The following is a 16,522-nucleotide window of genomic DNA, read 5'->3' as shown; positions in this document are numbered from 1 at the left end:
ACTCCCCAAAACTTAACAACCAATAGCCTAATGTTGACCCGAACCCTTACTGAGAGCATAAACTGTGGGATAATACAGATTTTGGATGATAACACATGTTTTGGACATCCTGCTTTAAAATCTGCCCAACCTAGTGTTCCTGGCAGCCATTACCAATCTATCACCAAACTTGGATCATGAGATCCACATTATTTGCCTTTCCAGGTGTGATCTGGAAACCATAGTCTTTCAATAAAGTAAGCTAAGGAAAAAGAGAATGTTATTAAGAAAACCATAAGGAAGAGAAAATATATTTACTATGGATTAAATGAGCCTCATCACCTTCAAGTTGAGTAGGCTGAGGGGAGAAGAGGAAGGCCTGGTCTTGCTGTCTCAGGGGTTGCAGAGGTGGAAGAAAATCCAAGTAATTCAAACCCACCTCCTGTTTCCTGAGCACTGACCACGGTCCTGGCACTACCAGAGCTATTGCACCAATCCTTACTGGGACCTCCATTTTACCGATGAGGAGACTGAGGATCAGAGAAGAACGGCCACACAGAGAGGAGAAGCATAGCCAGGATCTGAACACTCTCTCCTGAGCCGTAGTGTGTCTCCTGGACAAGCTCGGTGGAGGATGCCTGGTCATGGCATGGACTGTCCCAGGCTCCCCAGGGTCAGTAAAGAACAGCACCTGCCTTGTCCCTAATTCCTCCCTTGTATCTGTGGCATCTGGGTGGGCCACAGGGGAGACAGCTGGAAAGCGATGTGGCTCCCAGACTGATGAGTACCATTATCGTCTCTTCACGGTGCTAATAACCGTGCAGGCACGTGGAGCAGGCCCGGAAGATGGATAGTGTCTCCGACCTCCCCCACCACGCCCACCTCTGTCTCCTGCCTTCTTCCTCAGGGAATGTAGCCTTTGCCAAGAGGCCACCTTTGGCTCCTCTTCCGTATCAGGACAGGGCATGGAGGGAGGTGCTGAGGCATGCCGACCTTGGCCAAAGCATTCTTCCTATTTTACAGTGGAGGAAACTGAGTCCAGACTAAATTGGAACAGCCTGACCAGAGGGCAAGAACTAGCTCGGAGACACCTTTATATCCCAGCAGTCAGCCCAGGGCAGAGCCTGGGACTTACATAAAACAACAGTTACAACAAAAATTATAGTAATGATAATGACCTTCAAGATTTACCCAGAGCCCTGAACTCTAACAGTCAGTACCTTGTTTATCAGGCAATCTTTTATTTATTTATTTATTTGTTTGTTTGTTTATTTATATTTATTTAGAGACAGAGTCACACTCTCACCCAGGCTGGAGTGCAGTGGCGTGATTTCGGCTCACTGCAACCTCAATCTCCAGGGCTCAAGCAATCCTCCCAACTCAGCCTCCTGAGTAGCTGAGACTACAGGCGCCTGCCACTAGAGGCATGGGTAATTTTTGTATTTTTAGTAGAGATGGGGTTTCTCCATGTTGCCCAGGCCGGTGTCGAGCTCCTGGGCTCATGCGATCCTCCCGCCTCAGCCTCCCAAAGTGCTGGAATTACAGGCATGAGCCCCTGAGCCCGGCTGTCAGGTAATCTTACGATGGAGGCGCCATCCCCATCTTACAGATGAGAAAGTCGAGTCTCAGTCCTGTAGGTAATTTGCCCGAGGATATAAGATTTTGACAGATAGAAACATGATTTGAACCCAGGACCAGCAGAGCTCAAGCCCTTGTGCTTTCATTTTCCACACCATGCTGCCTCTCTCGTCACAGTTTCATCTCCGGTAAAGTGTTTTTCCTTGACCTCGGACTCTCTGCGCTAGAAGTGGAGCTTAGAGCATGCGTTGTAGGGTGCACGCATGGAGGATCTCTAGCTAAAACTGGTGATATTGGCGATGACCATTTACTGAGCACTTACTCTCTGTCAGCTCTCAGCATGATCTGAATCTGCGGGTAGGATCTTATGGTCCCCAAATTGCAAGAGGAGGAACTGAGGCTCCCTGAGATGAGGTGACCCCTCGCCCCCGCACTGAGGCCACATCGCTAGTGACAGGGTTGGCCCCACCAGCAAAGCACATGCACGGTGTTTCCTGTGTTCACTTACGTTTTCTTCCTTTCTGTGTGAGCAGATCCTGGCCTGGAGCCTCCTGGGGAAGACGAGACAGAGGCGTTCTCAAGGGGCCTCCCTCCCCATGGCCTGTCTGTAGCTCCGGAAGCCAGCAGCCAGATGTTTGGTGTCCGAAGAGTGGGCTCCAGCTGTGGTCCTGGACACACAGGGCCTCCTTGGCTGACCCCGTGGGGCTGAGAGGGACACCTTCAGCTGCAGGGTTCAGCCCAAGGTCAGGCGTGGGCTGGGAAAGCACCTGTGTAGGCATGAGGGCTTGCAGGAACTTTCTGGATCCATCCCCCGGGCTGAGGAGGTCCCACTGACCCTGCCCTTTAGTGCCTCCCACCCCAACACCCACAAATGTTAGGGTCACCTTGGGGCTGGCTTCTGTAGGCCAAGCAGGAGGTTCCAGATGACTGGCTGTGTAACCTGGGCAGGCCACTCACCCTCTCTGGGCCTTATTCTCCTCAACTGTAAGAAGGAGTCAGATCGGCTAGGTCATTTCCCATAGTTTCTCTGGTCCCCAAGGAACCCAGATACCAGCCCAGAAAGACAACGTTGCCCCCGTCAGGCCTTTCACAAGGGATTTTCCCTCCAGGCTCCGCAGTGTCCCTGTCTGTAAAATGGGTCTCATTATAATGCCTACCTCATGGTTCACGTGACAGTCTTAGTGGGGGCTCTGCCCAGGATCCACACTGAATCAGTGGGAGATGTTATTATTATTATTACGATTTTGAGACAGAGTCTCGCTCTGTCACCAAGCTGCAGTGCAGTGGCGCAATCTCAGCTCACTGCAACCTCCGCCTCCTGGGTTCAAGCGATTCTCCTGCCTCAGCCTCCCAAGTAGCTGAGATTACAGGCACCTGCGGCTGTGCCCAGCTAATTTTTTTATTTTTAGTAGAGACAGGGTTTCACCATGTTGGCCAGGATGGTCTCGATCTCTTGACCTCGTGATCCACCCACCTCGGCCTCCCGAAGTGCTGGGATTACAGGCCTGAACCACCGCACCCGGCCAAGATGTTACTATTAAAATGAAAAAGCAGCGTAATCAGAAAACCCTCCCGTGAGGGCGTTTAAACCCCATATTTTAGCTGGTGGGGACAGCCAGGTGTGAGGCCAAGTCCCTGCTGTGCCAATTTCCATCCAGGTGAACCTTAGTTTCCTCCTTTGTGGAGTGGGATTTGAATAACTCATAGATCCTGTGAGGATGGAGAAAGAGGAATAAAGGGATACGGTTTATAAATCACATTCCCCTTTCCTTCTCCTCTCTTCCCCTTCTCCCTTCCTCTTCTGCTTCTTTTTTTTTTTTTTAAATAAAGATGAGGTCTCCTCTGTTGCCCAGGCTGGAGTGCAGTGGTGCGTTTATAGCTTGCTATAACCTCAAACTCCTGGGCTCAAGTGATGCTTCAGCCTCAACCTTCCAAGTAGTTGCGATCACAGGCATGTGCCACCACATCTGGCTAATTTTTAAATTTTTAATAGAGATGGGGTCTCACTATGTTGCCTAGGCTGGTCCCAAACTCCTGGCCTCAAATGATCTTCCTTCCTTGGCCTCCCAAAGTGTTGGGATTACAGGAGTGAGCCACTGCGCCCGGCTTCCTCTTCTTCTTTCCTCCTTCCTCTCCCCACTCCGCTTCCTCCTCCTCTATCCCCTTTTTTAATCCTCCCTCCCTTGCAATAGTGCCCAACAGGGACAAGGGAGGGGTGATGCCAGCAGTTTCTCCTCCTGTGGGTGGTCTGCCCTATGCAGGGGGCTTCTAAGGAAAGGATCCCAAGTGGCCCTCCCCTCAAGCTCCCCGAGTTGGAGGAGAGGGGTTAGAGAGGCAGGCCACGTCCCGCTGCCTACAAGCACCTTTTCACAGGCAGAGTCACCTTCACCCTGGGATGGTGGTGCCCCTGTCACTTCAGGCTTCACTGTGGAGACTCAGGAGATCTGGTCTCAGATCTTCGGCCTGTTCCTTTACTGCTCTGAGCTTCTGTTTTTCACCCAAGAAATGGGGATACTGAAATTTGCATTGGGGGTTGGTTATGATGAGGGAATGAAATAAAGTCTGTTTTGGGGGGTTCCTGGGGATGCCGGGCCTCAAGGTGGGGTCCCCAGGGGTATCTCCGCATGAGGGGGTGGTCATTAGAGATGGAGGACAGGGCTAAGTTAGAACACACCGGGAGTGAGAGTGACATTCTGGGGGCTAGGGTGCCATGGGGTGACGACCTTTTCACTTCTAAAGCCTTCTCCAGCCTGAAGCCCCTAAATAAAACTCATCGGGAGGCAAACTTGAAATTTCCCAAAGCCACAGAATCTCCGGCCAGCCCTAAGACTGAGAGCAAGGACAACCACGACCCCGCCTGCCCCCTGGGGTGGGTCTCAGAGCCAGCTGGCTGTCTCCTCGGGGAGGGAGGGTGGGAGGCCTCTGTTGGTTCCCTTGTGATTTCTGGATAATGACAACCCTGGCCAGCTCTCCTCGTTGGGGGCTGGTATGTGGGATTTTAAATCAGTCGCTTCCCAAACTTCAGTGGGCCCTGGGAATCACTCAGAACTTCTGTCAAAATACAGATTTGGATTCAACAGGTCTGGGTGCTCTATTTGCAGGGCCCAGTGCAAAATGACAATGCAGGCCCCTCGTTAAAAAATTATGCGAAGGAATTTCAAGATGGCAACAGCGGAGCATGAAGTCAAGGGTGGGGCCCTTCTCGCTCGGGGCTGCTTGTGCGTGTGACTTTGCAGGTTGAGTGCTTGTGAAGCTGGCCTAAGACTCTGCATTTTAATTAGCTCCAGGTGAAACTGATGCTGCTGGTCCTGGCCATGCTTTGAGGAGCTGGGGTTTAAATGGTAGCCAGGGAAACACTGAATGCTCAGCGGGTGTGAGGAGACTCGGGTTCTAGCCTTGTGAACTTGGACCACGACCTTGGCCTCTCTGGGACTCGGTCTCCCCAAATGGAAGGTGAGAGGGTCAGCTCTGATGGCCTCTAAGCCACCTCCCCTCTGGCACCCTGTCTTCCCACGTCATCCCCAACCTGCGGCCTCTAAACCGCCAGTCAGGATCAAATTGCCAAAGTCGCCTCCGCCATCCTGCCCGGCTGGGAATGATTTTTAAACAAAGCCCACGTCCCTGGTGAGCCTATTGATTTCTGGGTTCCCAAGCCCACCACCACGCTGCAGTGTCCTTGCCAAACCAACACTGAGGCGTACACAGACAGCAAAACTACGGCGAGCAAATAAATAAACAAATCACCACTGCATCCCCGCCACGTCGCTCTTCGCCCCGGCGTCTTTTCAAGAACAAGTGTCTTGGTGACAATGTCCAGACATCAGGGGCCCTGCCGGGGAAGAGGGTAGGGCCGGGGCGCTGGTGAGGACAATTGGAATAAAACAGAGGTCAGACCCCCAAGAAGGACCGGCCAACTTTAATCCCATAATGGAAGTCTTGGGGGGGCCGGATTTTGCCTTCGAAGGCTCCCAGTGGACTCTTGTGAAGACAACACGCACAGTGCGGGGATAAAGTGGCTTTTAGAACTATTAGAAAGTGGGTGTGCTGGGAATGGGGGAGAAGGGGGGCCAGGACGGGAACATTAAAATTCCACTCCCGCCCAGGGTTTCTGGGCTCCAGCTCGCCATGCGAGCATCGATCTGTTCCAGCATTTGACTTTCAACCATGACAAAACTGTGGGCAAATTAATTGTTCTCCAGGATATTAAACATCAGACTCCATTAATCCTTTCTGAGCGAGATGCTTGCTGAATACTAATCGGGAGGGTTCCAGGCTGCCACGGGGCGTTTATCCTGCCACGGAGGCCCCACTGGGTCCCACCCCTTCTCTGTCTCCCTTGGGCGGGGATGTCCTGGGCTGAGCACCCTTCTCCATACCATGTGCTACCTTCATTTCCCTTTGTGGCCGGGGACAGAGGGGGAACAGGTGGACCCGACCTGAAACCTTCCCCACCCCCACCTGGGCGTCTTCTTCCCCTGGAAGCCGTGGGACTGGTAGGAAGGATTGTTTTATGCAAATTCCAATATCTGTATGCAAGCGCGGCCGTGAGGATGCACACAAGAAATAATTGCCAAATTATGCACGTGGAGTTGGTTTTCCTGAATCTCGAGCCCTTAAAAGAAAAAGAAGAAACGCAGTGACGAGAGTGTCTAAAACAGATAAACAACCTCTTGGCTCTGGTAGCCCGAGGTGGGTGGGCCACCGCGCTGGCTGAGGACAGAACAGAACAGAATCTTGGTGGGTTTTGAGGGGGACGGAGTGGTGGGCCCTGCACAGGAGTCAGGGGCTCTGAGTTCCAGGCTGCCACCAAATTGCATGGTGTCTTTGAGCAAGTCACTTCCCTTCTCGCAGCCTCAGTTCCCCATCTGCAGAAGGGGAAGATAGCCAAAGTCTGACAATGCGATCATTTGAAATGTGGATGGGGCGTAGCGGGTGGGGGCCCATTGAGCTTGAGGCAGGGCTGGCCAGATGGACACAGCAGGGGTCTGCGGGGACAGGGAAGATCTCTGGGGCTTCAGCTCGCTCTGCGAATCGCCCTTGTCTCTTCTTCTATGGCAACAACTCTTTTATCTCCATAGGGTTTGGGTGCAATCAACTCATGTCCGGGAGGCTGGTTGAGATCATGATCCCATTTCACAGAGTGCAGCTCACAGCAGCAGAGGGCCAAGCCGAAGCTATGTCCTGTAGGAGGCAGAACAAGGATTAGACTGCCCATCTGTACTGTCATCCCGGGACAATTCTATCCTCTTCGCACCACAAGATACCTCTCCTTGTTAGGTGTTGACGGTTGTTGCCTTCCCATATGGGGAGCTCGGTACTTCACAGAAAAGAATGTGGTTCTTGCTTGCCATAATCCCAAAGTATCCTGTACACAGCCCTCACCTGGGCTCTTATCCCAATTTAGCGAAATCCAGGTTTATCAAAGGACACCTAAATTACCACCTCCACCGTGGCCCCCATCATCCCACACGTTATAAAGCACTTTGCACTAAGCTCCTTCCGTGCCTCATCCCATTGGCTGCTCACAACCACTTTTTCAGGGGAGGGTCCTATTATGATTCTTGCTTTCTGAGGCTCAGAGAAGCCAAACCACTTGTCCAAGATCACACAGTAAGTCCGTGACTGTGCTGGGATTCAAACTTGCCTCTGTCTGACTTCAAAGCCCACTGGCTATACTACATACGTCTCTCATCTTTCATTCCTCTTTCCTCCTGGTCTGGACGGTGGCAGAGGCTTTCCTCACCCTTCGCACTCCTTGCTGTTTCCACCACTTCCCATTTCTCCCAATCTACCTTTTTGGACTGCTGTGGGCAGAGAGAAAACAGTGCCAGCAACTCAGCAGCCATGAGGATATTTATGCCTCTGCAAACACCACACAAGCCTTTTGCATGATTTGGGGCTAAATGCAGTGTTACTTAATTAATGCACATGTAACACTCGAGAATATTACACCTATTAGAACTCATGGACAATTAACACTCACGGGCTGCTGCCACAACCACGTCTCCTAGACAAAGGCTCCAGAAGCGCTTCGGTGCTGAATCAATTGCCCACGGAAAATGCCTCCTCCCTCCTGCACTTTGTCTACTTTTGCCGCCTTGACCTCAGTGTCTTCCTCTTCCCCTTTCATCTTTAACTTTTCTGTATTTAGCCTTTTAGCTTGGACAATTTGGCATCATGACATATTAAAATTATGACATATAACACCTCATATTATACATTATATTACATATAAAACATTTCTGCTTTGGGAGGGTTTTGTGCAAAAAAATCTCTAGGCTCTGTGCCGCCAGGGCTACTGGGTAATCAAATATTTTAAATTTCCTACTTTCCCAAAGGGACTGATTTTCTTTCTCATTTTAATGTTTATTATAGGAAAAGAAGAGTCACCTTCTCCAGGAAGCACCCCGTGATTGCTCCAGCCCTTTTTCATACTTCTCTCAACGGATACCCTCCAGCACTTAAGACATCATAGACTCTATGAGGCCAGGATCCCCGTTGTCCCCCGACCTGGTGGGGGCGTATCCCAGAGGGCCCCAATTCTCACAGCTGTTAAATAAAACCCAGAAAACTTTTCCATCCGCTCTCTGGGGCTGCAGGGAGAATGGAGTAAGCTTTGGTGCTATGCAAACCCACAGCTGAGTTTGATGCAGCATCTTCTCCGTACATTCACCTTTTTCCAGTCTGTCAAATGGGCGTGCTGATCTCATCCTTGAAAGCTTGGCTGAGGGTTAAAGGAAGCATCATCACATGTAAGGAGCCCAGCCTACTGCCAAGCACTGTGGTAAGCGACACAGGGCCTGAATTACATAAATCAGGTGTCCCCACCCTCCTTCCAAAAATAGTTGTTGAGTGCCTACTGTGTGCAAGGGCTGCAATGCAGATTAAGATACACATGACCCCCTGCTTCAGGAGGCTTCCAGTCTAGTGGGAGTGATAGGCAGTAAACCCACAAACAAGTAAGAAAATGGATAATCCTGGCACATGCTATATGTTAGGAAGGAAATATCTGAATGACAGGATGGTAATGGATAAGACTTTTCCTGGGGTGGTCAAGGAGGGCTTCCTGGAGGAGGTGTCTTTTGGGCAGAGGCCGAAGAGAGAGAAAGAGTTAACAGGTGACAAGGAGGATAAATAACTTCAAGTGGTTGGTGCTCTGCCCATATCTTCCTGTCACTCACCACTCCCCTGCAAGATAGGGAGATGCCTGCAGGAGTCTGCTTGGCCCCAGTGTAAAAGGAAGAGGAGTGTGGGGAATAAATGCCCCTTCCTGGGGGAAGCAGCCCTCCACCAATGACAGATGGGAGCTGGAGTATAAATACCCCGGTTTCCTTGCTCCTTGGGCGGATGACTCTGAGGTGAGTGTTCTTGCAAAAAGTCCCCAGCACACCTGAGCCCCAGTAACCCATAGTGAAAATGGACTGCTTAATGGCAGCCAGACTTGATCACCTCCCCTCCTTGCCTCATGTCCTCATTCCCTGTTGATACATCCTGGAATCCCCCTCCCAGATAAACTAGCCCTGCAGTGCTTATCTCAGAGTCTGCTGGTGACACCTCCCAGGCAGACACCTCAGGGGTCAGTGAGTGGCAGATCGCCCTGGGCTCCCAGGTTGAGGTTCCTCTAGAATCCTCCCAAGAGGCCCCACTCAGTCTCCACCCCAAGGCCCCGCCTGCTCAGGCCTGGGGGATTAGCAGAGTCCCCAGGGCTGACCTTCAGATCCATCCCCAGACACTATTTCCAAAAAGGATTAAATAAATACGTCCAGCGGGAGGGGGAGCTCCAGCTTTCACTGCCCGCTGGCGGGAAATTAAATAATGTTCGTTTCTGCTGCTGTGAGCCGGAACAAGGCTGGCCGAGCTGCAGGGCTGGGCCAGGAGGCAGCCGCGATTGGCAGCTTGTGGCAAGCCCTAAATCAAAGGAGCCGATGAAATTTCTAATAGCAGGAGCGCGACTGGCATCGGCGTATAAATAAAGTTCGCCTCTTGAAAGACAGCTTATTCTAGCCTTGCCGCCAAGGATATTAAGCCTGGAGGACTGGTGGCTGTGGCCAGGCTGGACCCCTGCCAGAAGCCAGCTGGGCCAGGGAGGCTTCGAGTCCTTCCCCAGCTGCTGCCCTGGCTGCCCCTGAAACGGTCCCCAGGGTTCAGCCCCTGGCCATGCCCAGCTCCTAGCTGGGTGGATGTGTGTGGTGTGTGTTTGCAGGGCAGATTTTATCATTCCCATTGCCCAGATGAGCACGCCAAGACTGGGGGTAGGTGTTCTGCCAGAGGTCACACAGAATGTCAGCGGTCCCTTTCTAGGTGAAGGGCAGGGGAGGGGAGATTCAGAGTCATGTCTAATTCCACATCTCACAGTGGTCAAATGGGCACAAACTGCCCCATGGAGGATCTGGAGCCGCTTCTCAGGCTGGCCAGCCCCTGCCTCTCTGTTCTGTATCCAAGGCTGCTCCTTGTAGAAATGAGTCAGCCCTGGCACTTACTCCCAGGTACCTGCTGTCCCAGGCGGGCAGAAAGAAACATGTCTCCAAACAACCCTCATGATCCCCTCCTGTGGGCTCCAATCTAGTCTGGGCCCATAAGCTCTGGGACCAGACTGCCTGGGATTGGATTTTGTCTCCACCACCCTGGCTGTGTGGCCTTGCACAAGTTACCTAACATCTCTGGGCCTCAGCTTCCTCATCTATGAAATGGGGATAATAACAGCACCTGCCTTCTGGTGTTGATGTGGGAATTAAATGAGACGATTCATGCGAGGACTCAGCTCAGACATACACCAATAAGTTTCCTATAAACTCGTGCTTTCATTTATCACCATTCGTTCATGCATTCATTCATTCATTCACTCATTCACTGCTGTGACGGGAGGGCCTGACACATGACTGGTGTTCTATAATTATTTAATATCTTATAATAATGGTTACTATGCATTTATAGAATAATAATAGTTTATTATTATTATTATTAATTAGAGACAGAACCTGGCTCTGTCACCGCAGCTGAAGTGCAGTAGTACCATCATGGCTCACGGAAACCTCAACCTCCTGGGCTCAATTGATCCTCCCACCTCAGCCTCCGTAGTAGCCAAGACTACAGGCATGCGCCACCACACCCGGCTACTTTTATTTAGTTTTTAGTTTTTATTTATGTAGAGATGGGGTATCACTATGTTGCCCAGGCTGGTCTTGAACTCCTGGCCTCGAGGAATCCTCCTGTCTCAGCCTCCCAAAGTGGCTTTCCTACGATTAGACATGTAATTGTAGTGCTGGGTGCTGCGGGCTTTGGCAGGGGCAAAGGGGACCATGGCAGGTTCGGGCCTATCATGGAGCCTATGGTCCAAAAATCCCCAGGAAGATACTGAATGAGGCTTCCTAGAAGTTATAGGTGTCATAAAAAGGATGTCCAGGGCTACATGAGGGAAATCCTATCTGCTGGGGTCAGAGAGGCCTTTTCCAGGAGGGGTCATCTCCTCAGGGGCCTTTGGGTCAGAGGAAGAGTGTCCCAGGCAGGGGATGTGCACGGGCCAAGGCCATGAAACAGGGAGGAGCGGTGGTGCCCTGTCCCGTGAGTCCCTCTGTGAGTCAGACTCTAGGGGAGGTCAGGAAACTAGCAGGACGCAGGAGGGTTCAGGGTCCTGCCTGCCCATTTTGCAGATGGCCAAACTGAGCCTGAGACAACTCAACAGGCAAAGCCAGAATGGATTGGGGTTTGTTGCCTTCTGCTCCAGCGCTCTTCTCCAGGGAGGACAAGCTCACGACAGCTAGGAGAGGTTCAATCCATGAGCTGACTGGTGTGCAAGTCTCAGCTCAGCGAATTTCTCCGCAGCCCCAGGAACGAGGCACAGGAGCCTCATTTAACAAAGGTGGAAGCTGATACTTGATGCGTTCTATCACTGCAGTCAGCAAAGGAGCTCGGATTCAAACCCACAGTCAAATGCTGGAACCTGGCCTCATATCCCTGGGCTGTCTGTCCTACCTGGGGAGGAGGGATTGCAGGACTGAGCCAGACCCTCAGGCAGAGGTTTCTTTTCTGTGCTTCTTGGGCCGTGAATACCTCCCAGCCCTGGCTGCAGCCGCTGAGGACAGACGCTAGGGTCTTTCTCCCTCCCTCTTTCTTCCCTCTTCCATTGTCTCCAGATTCTGGTTCCATTTCAGAATCTGACTTCACAGGGTCTGACCCTTTTGTGCAAACTCCAAAGCCCTTTTCTTTGTGATTATAATTTTTTTTTGGAATCCAACATCTCTTGACAGGAAAATCGGTGCTGGAGGTTGGAGAAGTTTGCTGCGTTCTCCATGTGAAAGCCATTACGGGGCTGTCCGGGACGGAGCCCATGCATGTGTGCACATACACGGTCTGACTGCCTTCCTTGCGCCCTGGAAAAGTGCGTCCAGCTGTCAGCCTGGAGCCCGCCCGGCCGGATGTAATGCAAACCAGGCTGCTGGGAAGAAGTGCGTGCTTTAATCAGGGCTCGGCCCCAGCCCGGCTTCCATCAGGTGCCTGTTCTCTCACTCTGGGTGGGGGCTCCTCTGTGGCTGCTTACAGCCGGGGCTGGGGCCTGGTGGTCCCGGGTGGGGGCTTCCTGGCTGGTTTAGGCCCCTCTGGGTTGGCATGTGCTTTGGAGCTAAGGGTAGGGGATCTGGCAAAGGCGATGCTGGTGGAGGCAGGGAGGCAGAGGGCACCCCCCAAAGTAGGTGAGTGTGTGAAGGGCGTGAGTAGGCCTGCAAGAAAGGTGCAGAAGCGAGGAGAAGGGCGTTAGGAGCAAAAGGGAGACAATTGAGGTAAGGAAGAAAGAATGTTGGAGAGGTTGTGGGAGGGAAAAGGAGGTAGAGAAATGAAGAAAGAGAGAGTGAGCCATTGAGAGAGAGAGAGAGAGAGAGAGAGAGAATGAGAGAGAGTCTTAGAAGTAGGGGCAAGGAGACGAAGGATTAAGGTGAGAATTTTTTTAAATGGAGAGAGACAAACAGAGAAGAGCAAGTAAGGGCCAGAGAAAAAAGAAAACCGAAGAAGATCCTGAGATGATTTCCCAGAATTCTAACAGGAGGAGATTGGAATCCCCAGCCTGGCCTCAGACAGGCCTGAGTTTGATTCACTTCCTGGCCCCAGGTGACCTTGGGCGAGTTCCGTCTCCCCCACTTCCTACCCCAGCCTCAGTCTCCCTGTCTGTAAAATGAGCATGCTGGGGACTTGATGGTCTCTGAAGCTTCTCCAGGGATGCCAAGGAGGTTGAAAAACTCGAGATGAGTGGGAAGGGGCGGCCCTGCAGGAACGCACCATGCTTGCGAAATAAATTCCATTATTTTGTCTTGGAGTCGGCATCTTTCACAGCCCATGCAATGGAAGGATATCTCAGCCCCACAGGAACATATTGCAAGTGCTTTTGAGAGAAATTTGATTTCTCTATTGACTTTTGTCTTGGTCCTGACGTCTAGTGGCTACAGACTGGCTGCCTCCAAGGCCAACATGATTGTGTGCATGTGTGCGTGTGTGTGTCTGTGTGTCTGTGTGTGTGTGTGTCTGTGTGTGTGTGTGTCTGCACCTGTACGTGCGTTGCTTGCCTGTATATCTACACTCCACTGTGAGTGACACCCTCATCCCAAGACTCCATAGCACCTGGAGTCCCCCTGGTATCCAGGGAGGCTGCACTTTGGCCCCTGTCTGGGGAGCCCCTCTTGAAACCTTCAAGGCCACGGGTGACTGGTGGCTGCTCATGGCTTGCTGTGACCAGCCAGGTCTCTGTAACTCCCACAGGAACAAGCAAAGGCTGACCCAGTCTTTAGGACTTGAGAATCCAGTCTAGGAAGGTCCTGAGTGTGAGGAGGGCAGTGAGTTGGTGGAAAAGGAAGTCCAGGGTGGGGAACCAAGTCTCCATCTGAGCTCCGAGCTCATTTTCCCCATGGGTGAAACAGGCATAGCAACGACTGGGTCCTCTGTCACTGCACTGTCCTGCCTGTGTTTCTGTGTCCTACAGAAGGACTGTGGCTGTGAGCTCTGAAAGGGTGGGGGTCACACCTGTCCCACGTACCTTCAAATCCAGTCACCAGCACATAGCAGGTGCCGAAAAACATTAGTGCCTTCCAGTCCTGCCACTCCCCACCCTCCCCCTTTTAGGATCTAAGAATATCCATGTCTACGCTGAAGTGGAAACAGTGGGCTGGGGTTTTATCCCAGCTCCTCTGTGGTCTCTCTGCAAGACCATGCGGCAGTGCAACACTCAGGACCTCAGTTGCTCCATCTGTAAAATAGGTCCAGGCGTGTCAATGTTACCCACCTCTCTGGGTTGTAGAGAGGATAAACAAACCCCTTGCCTGCCCAGGGCTCTGGGAAAGGAAGAACTCCATCTGAGGTCTCGGGGGCTTGTTCTCGCCGCTTGGAGGAACGCTGGATCGGGAGTCCTGTGCCCACACTGGTCACTGAGAGTCGGTGGGATACGGGACAAACCTCAGGTTTCCCATTTGTGACTCATAGTCTGTCCCAGCTCCCAGGGGGGCCCTGGGCTCCTGACTCTTGTCCCACCACCCCAGCTTGCTTGAATGTTCTTATCTCCTCCCTCTACTCTGCAACCTCGCCTCTGCCTCTCCCCAACCCCATTCATCTGTTGGCAGAGGTCACGGGTTGGGGAGGGGCTCTCCCGCCTGCCTGGCTGAGCTTTATCTGTAATCTAATGCTGGCCCCTGGGATAGGGGTCAGGGCCACTGCTGGAATGAAACAGGAGGAGAGTGATCGGATGGGTCTTGGGAGGGGGAGAGAGCGAGGTGGGGGAAGGGAAGACAGTGGTGGGAATCTCTGAGACCGCTCAGCCCTGGGGGTGCACCTCCCACTCCAGGCCTGCCAGCACCAAAGTTACACGGCGTTGGGCACGCCATTCGGCCTCTTGAAGCCTCAGAGTTCCCCTCTGCACAGTGGGGTAAGGGAAGACCCCGTGAGACCTTGTGTTCCCTGCATGGCTATATGGGTCCTCAGCTCTAACATTCCACCAGGAACTTGGGACTAAGAACACTGAGGCCCAGAAAGCTGAAGTCGCAGCCAGGGAGAGGATAAGAGGGGATTAAAAACCAGTCCAGTGTGTGTCTAATGGCTGTGTGTGTCCCACCGCAGACTGGTGGAGGTCAGAGCTCAAAGTCTCATGCCAAGCTTTCTGACAGTTGCAGGAAGAAGGTGAATTATGTCCTACAGATAAGAAGTTCTTACCTGGGCTGCTGCACTTAGTCCTTGGGACAACTTGCAATTTCCTGAAGAGGGTGACACTGCAGTCGTTTATGAAGGAGTTTTTTATAGAAGTTACCAAGATGGACTAAATGAGGTGGCTCATGTCTATAATTCCAGTGCTTTGTGGGGGCCGAGGTGGGAAGATCACTTGAGGCCAGCAGTTCAAGACCAGCCTGGATAATATAGCAAGACCCCTATCTCTACAGAAATTTTTAAAATTAGCCAGATGTGGTGATGCATGCCTGTAGTACCAGCTATTCAGGAGGCTGAGGTGGGAGAATCGCTTGAGCCCTGGTGTTTGAGGGCACGGTGAGCCATGTGGCATCATTGCACTCCAGTTTGGGTGACAGAGTGAGACCCTGTCTCTTAAAAACAACCATAAAAAAAGAAAAAAGAAAAAAGAAAGAAATTGCCAAGATAGAAGAAGCAGGGAAGACTTTGGTAGTGGGAACAGCATATGCAAAGGCACAGAGTCGTGAAACGGGATGATGTTTGCAGAAAACGGTTTGGTAGTTCCATGTGCTGGAGTGAAGCACACCCAAAGGAGTAAAATATGAGTAGACATTTGGGGAGGTGAGCCAGGATGGAGTGCATTTCTGGCTGGTGGTGGATGGTCTTAAGCAGATATACATGTAGAAAACTCTTCCTGGGGGCTGGGTTGGTAAGAAGTTGTCAGGGACAATGCTAGATGGGGGAGACTAGTTCAGAGGTGGTGGCTGTGGCAGTAATCCAGGCACAAGAGCCTGACTGATGGTAAGGTAAGATGAGTCCAAATTCAGAGATGCATAGGGGTGAAATTTATGGCACAGCATCTGGTGCTCAGTGGGAAAAGTGATGGTGTCTTAATGGGCAGCTTGGGGGCAGAGAAAGTGAGTTTAACTGGGCATATATCAAGTCTGAGGAGCTGGTAAGTGTATCAGTTATCTGTGACCACAATAATGTTGCATAACAAACAGCCACTAACACTCAATGGATTTCAACTTTGGACATATATTTGGCTCATGTATTCATGAGCAATATATGAATACTCATGGGCAGCTCTGGGCTGGGCTTGGCTGATCTTGGCTGGGTTTACAAGTCCTGGTTGGCTGCTGGTTGATCTAGACTGGCTTCATCTGGCACGACTGGGATGACTGGGCTCAGCCTCACATGTCTCATCTTCCAGCAGACTAGCTCGAATATGTCCTCGTGGCCTTGGCAGAGGTACAAAAGTGAGAGTGAGCCCAATCATGCAGTGCTTTTGACACTTCCACTTGAATCATGTTTGCTAACATCCCGTTGACAAAGCAAGTCACTTGGCTGATCCTAAAGTCAGAGAGGAAGGGCACTGGGTGGTTACAGTCAAGGTTGGGGATACAGAGAAGGGAAAGAATAGAGGCCCATGAGGGGTTGACAAATCAGCAAGTGGAGAAATGTGTAACACTCATGGATTTCAGGTAGTTGACCATGGACGGTCTCTGGAGCAATGAGAGGGAAGGCCACTGACCACCAGGCCAGAGGCTGAGAAGGATGTTGGATACCTGGGGGACCCTCTCCATTCCCCGTTACCTCCCAGCCCTCCTGTGCCTTCTTGTGGGAGAGAAGACCCCAGAGCTCAGGGTGCCAGTGGAGGCCCCCTCTGGTGTGAACACAGTACATACTCAAAAAAATACAAGTTGCAAGAACGCAGCTAGTCAGGTTGGCAGGTTAACCCTTTATGGGTCAGCAGGCAAATCCTGGCACCAGTGTGCACTGTGCATGGTTGTAGGAGCTGGCACGACCC

The sequence above is a fragment of the Macaca nemestrina genome, chromosome 15 (genome assembly GCF_043159975.1).
Source record: "Macaca nemestrina isolate mMacNem1 chromosome 15, mMacNem.hap1, whole genome shotgun sequence".
In the NCBI taxonomy this organism is placed as follows: Eukaryota; Metazoa; Chordata; class Mammalia; order Primates; family Cercopithecidae; genus Macaca; species Macaca nemestrina.
This window is presented reverse-complemented; position numbering follows the sequence as displayed.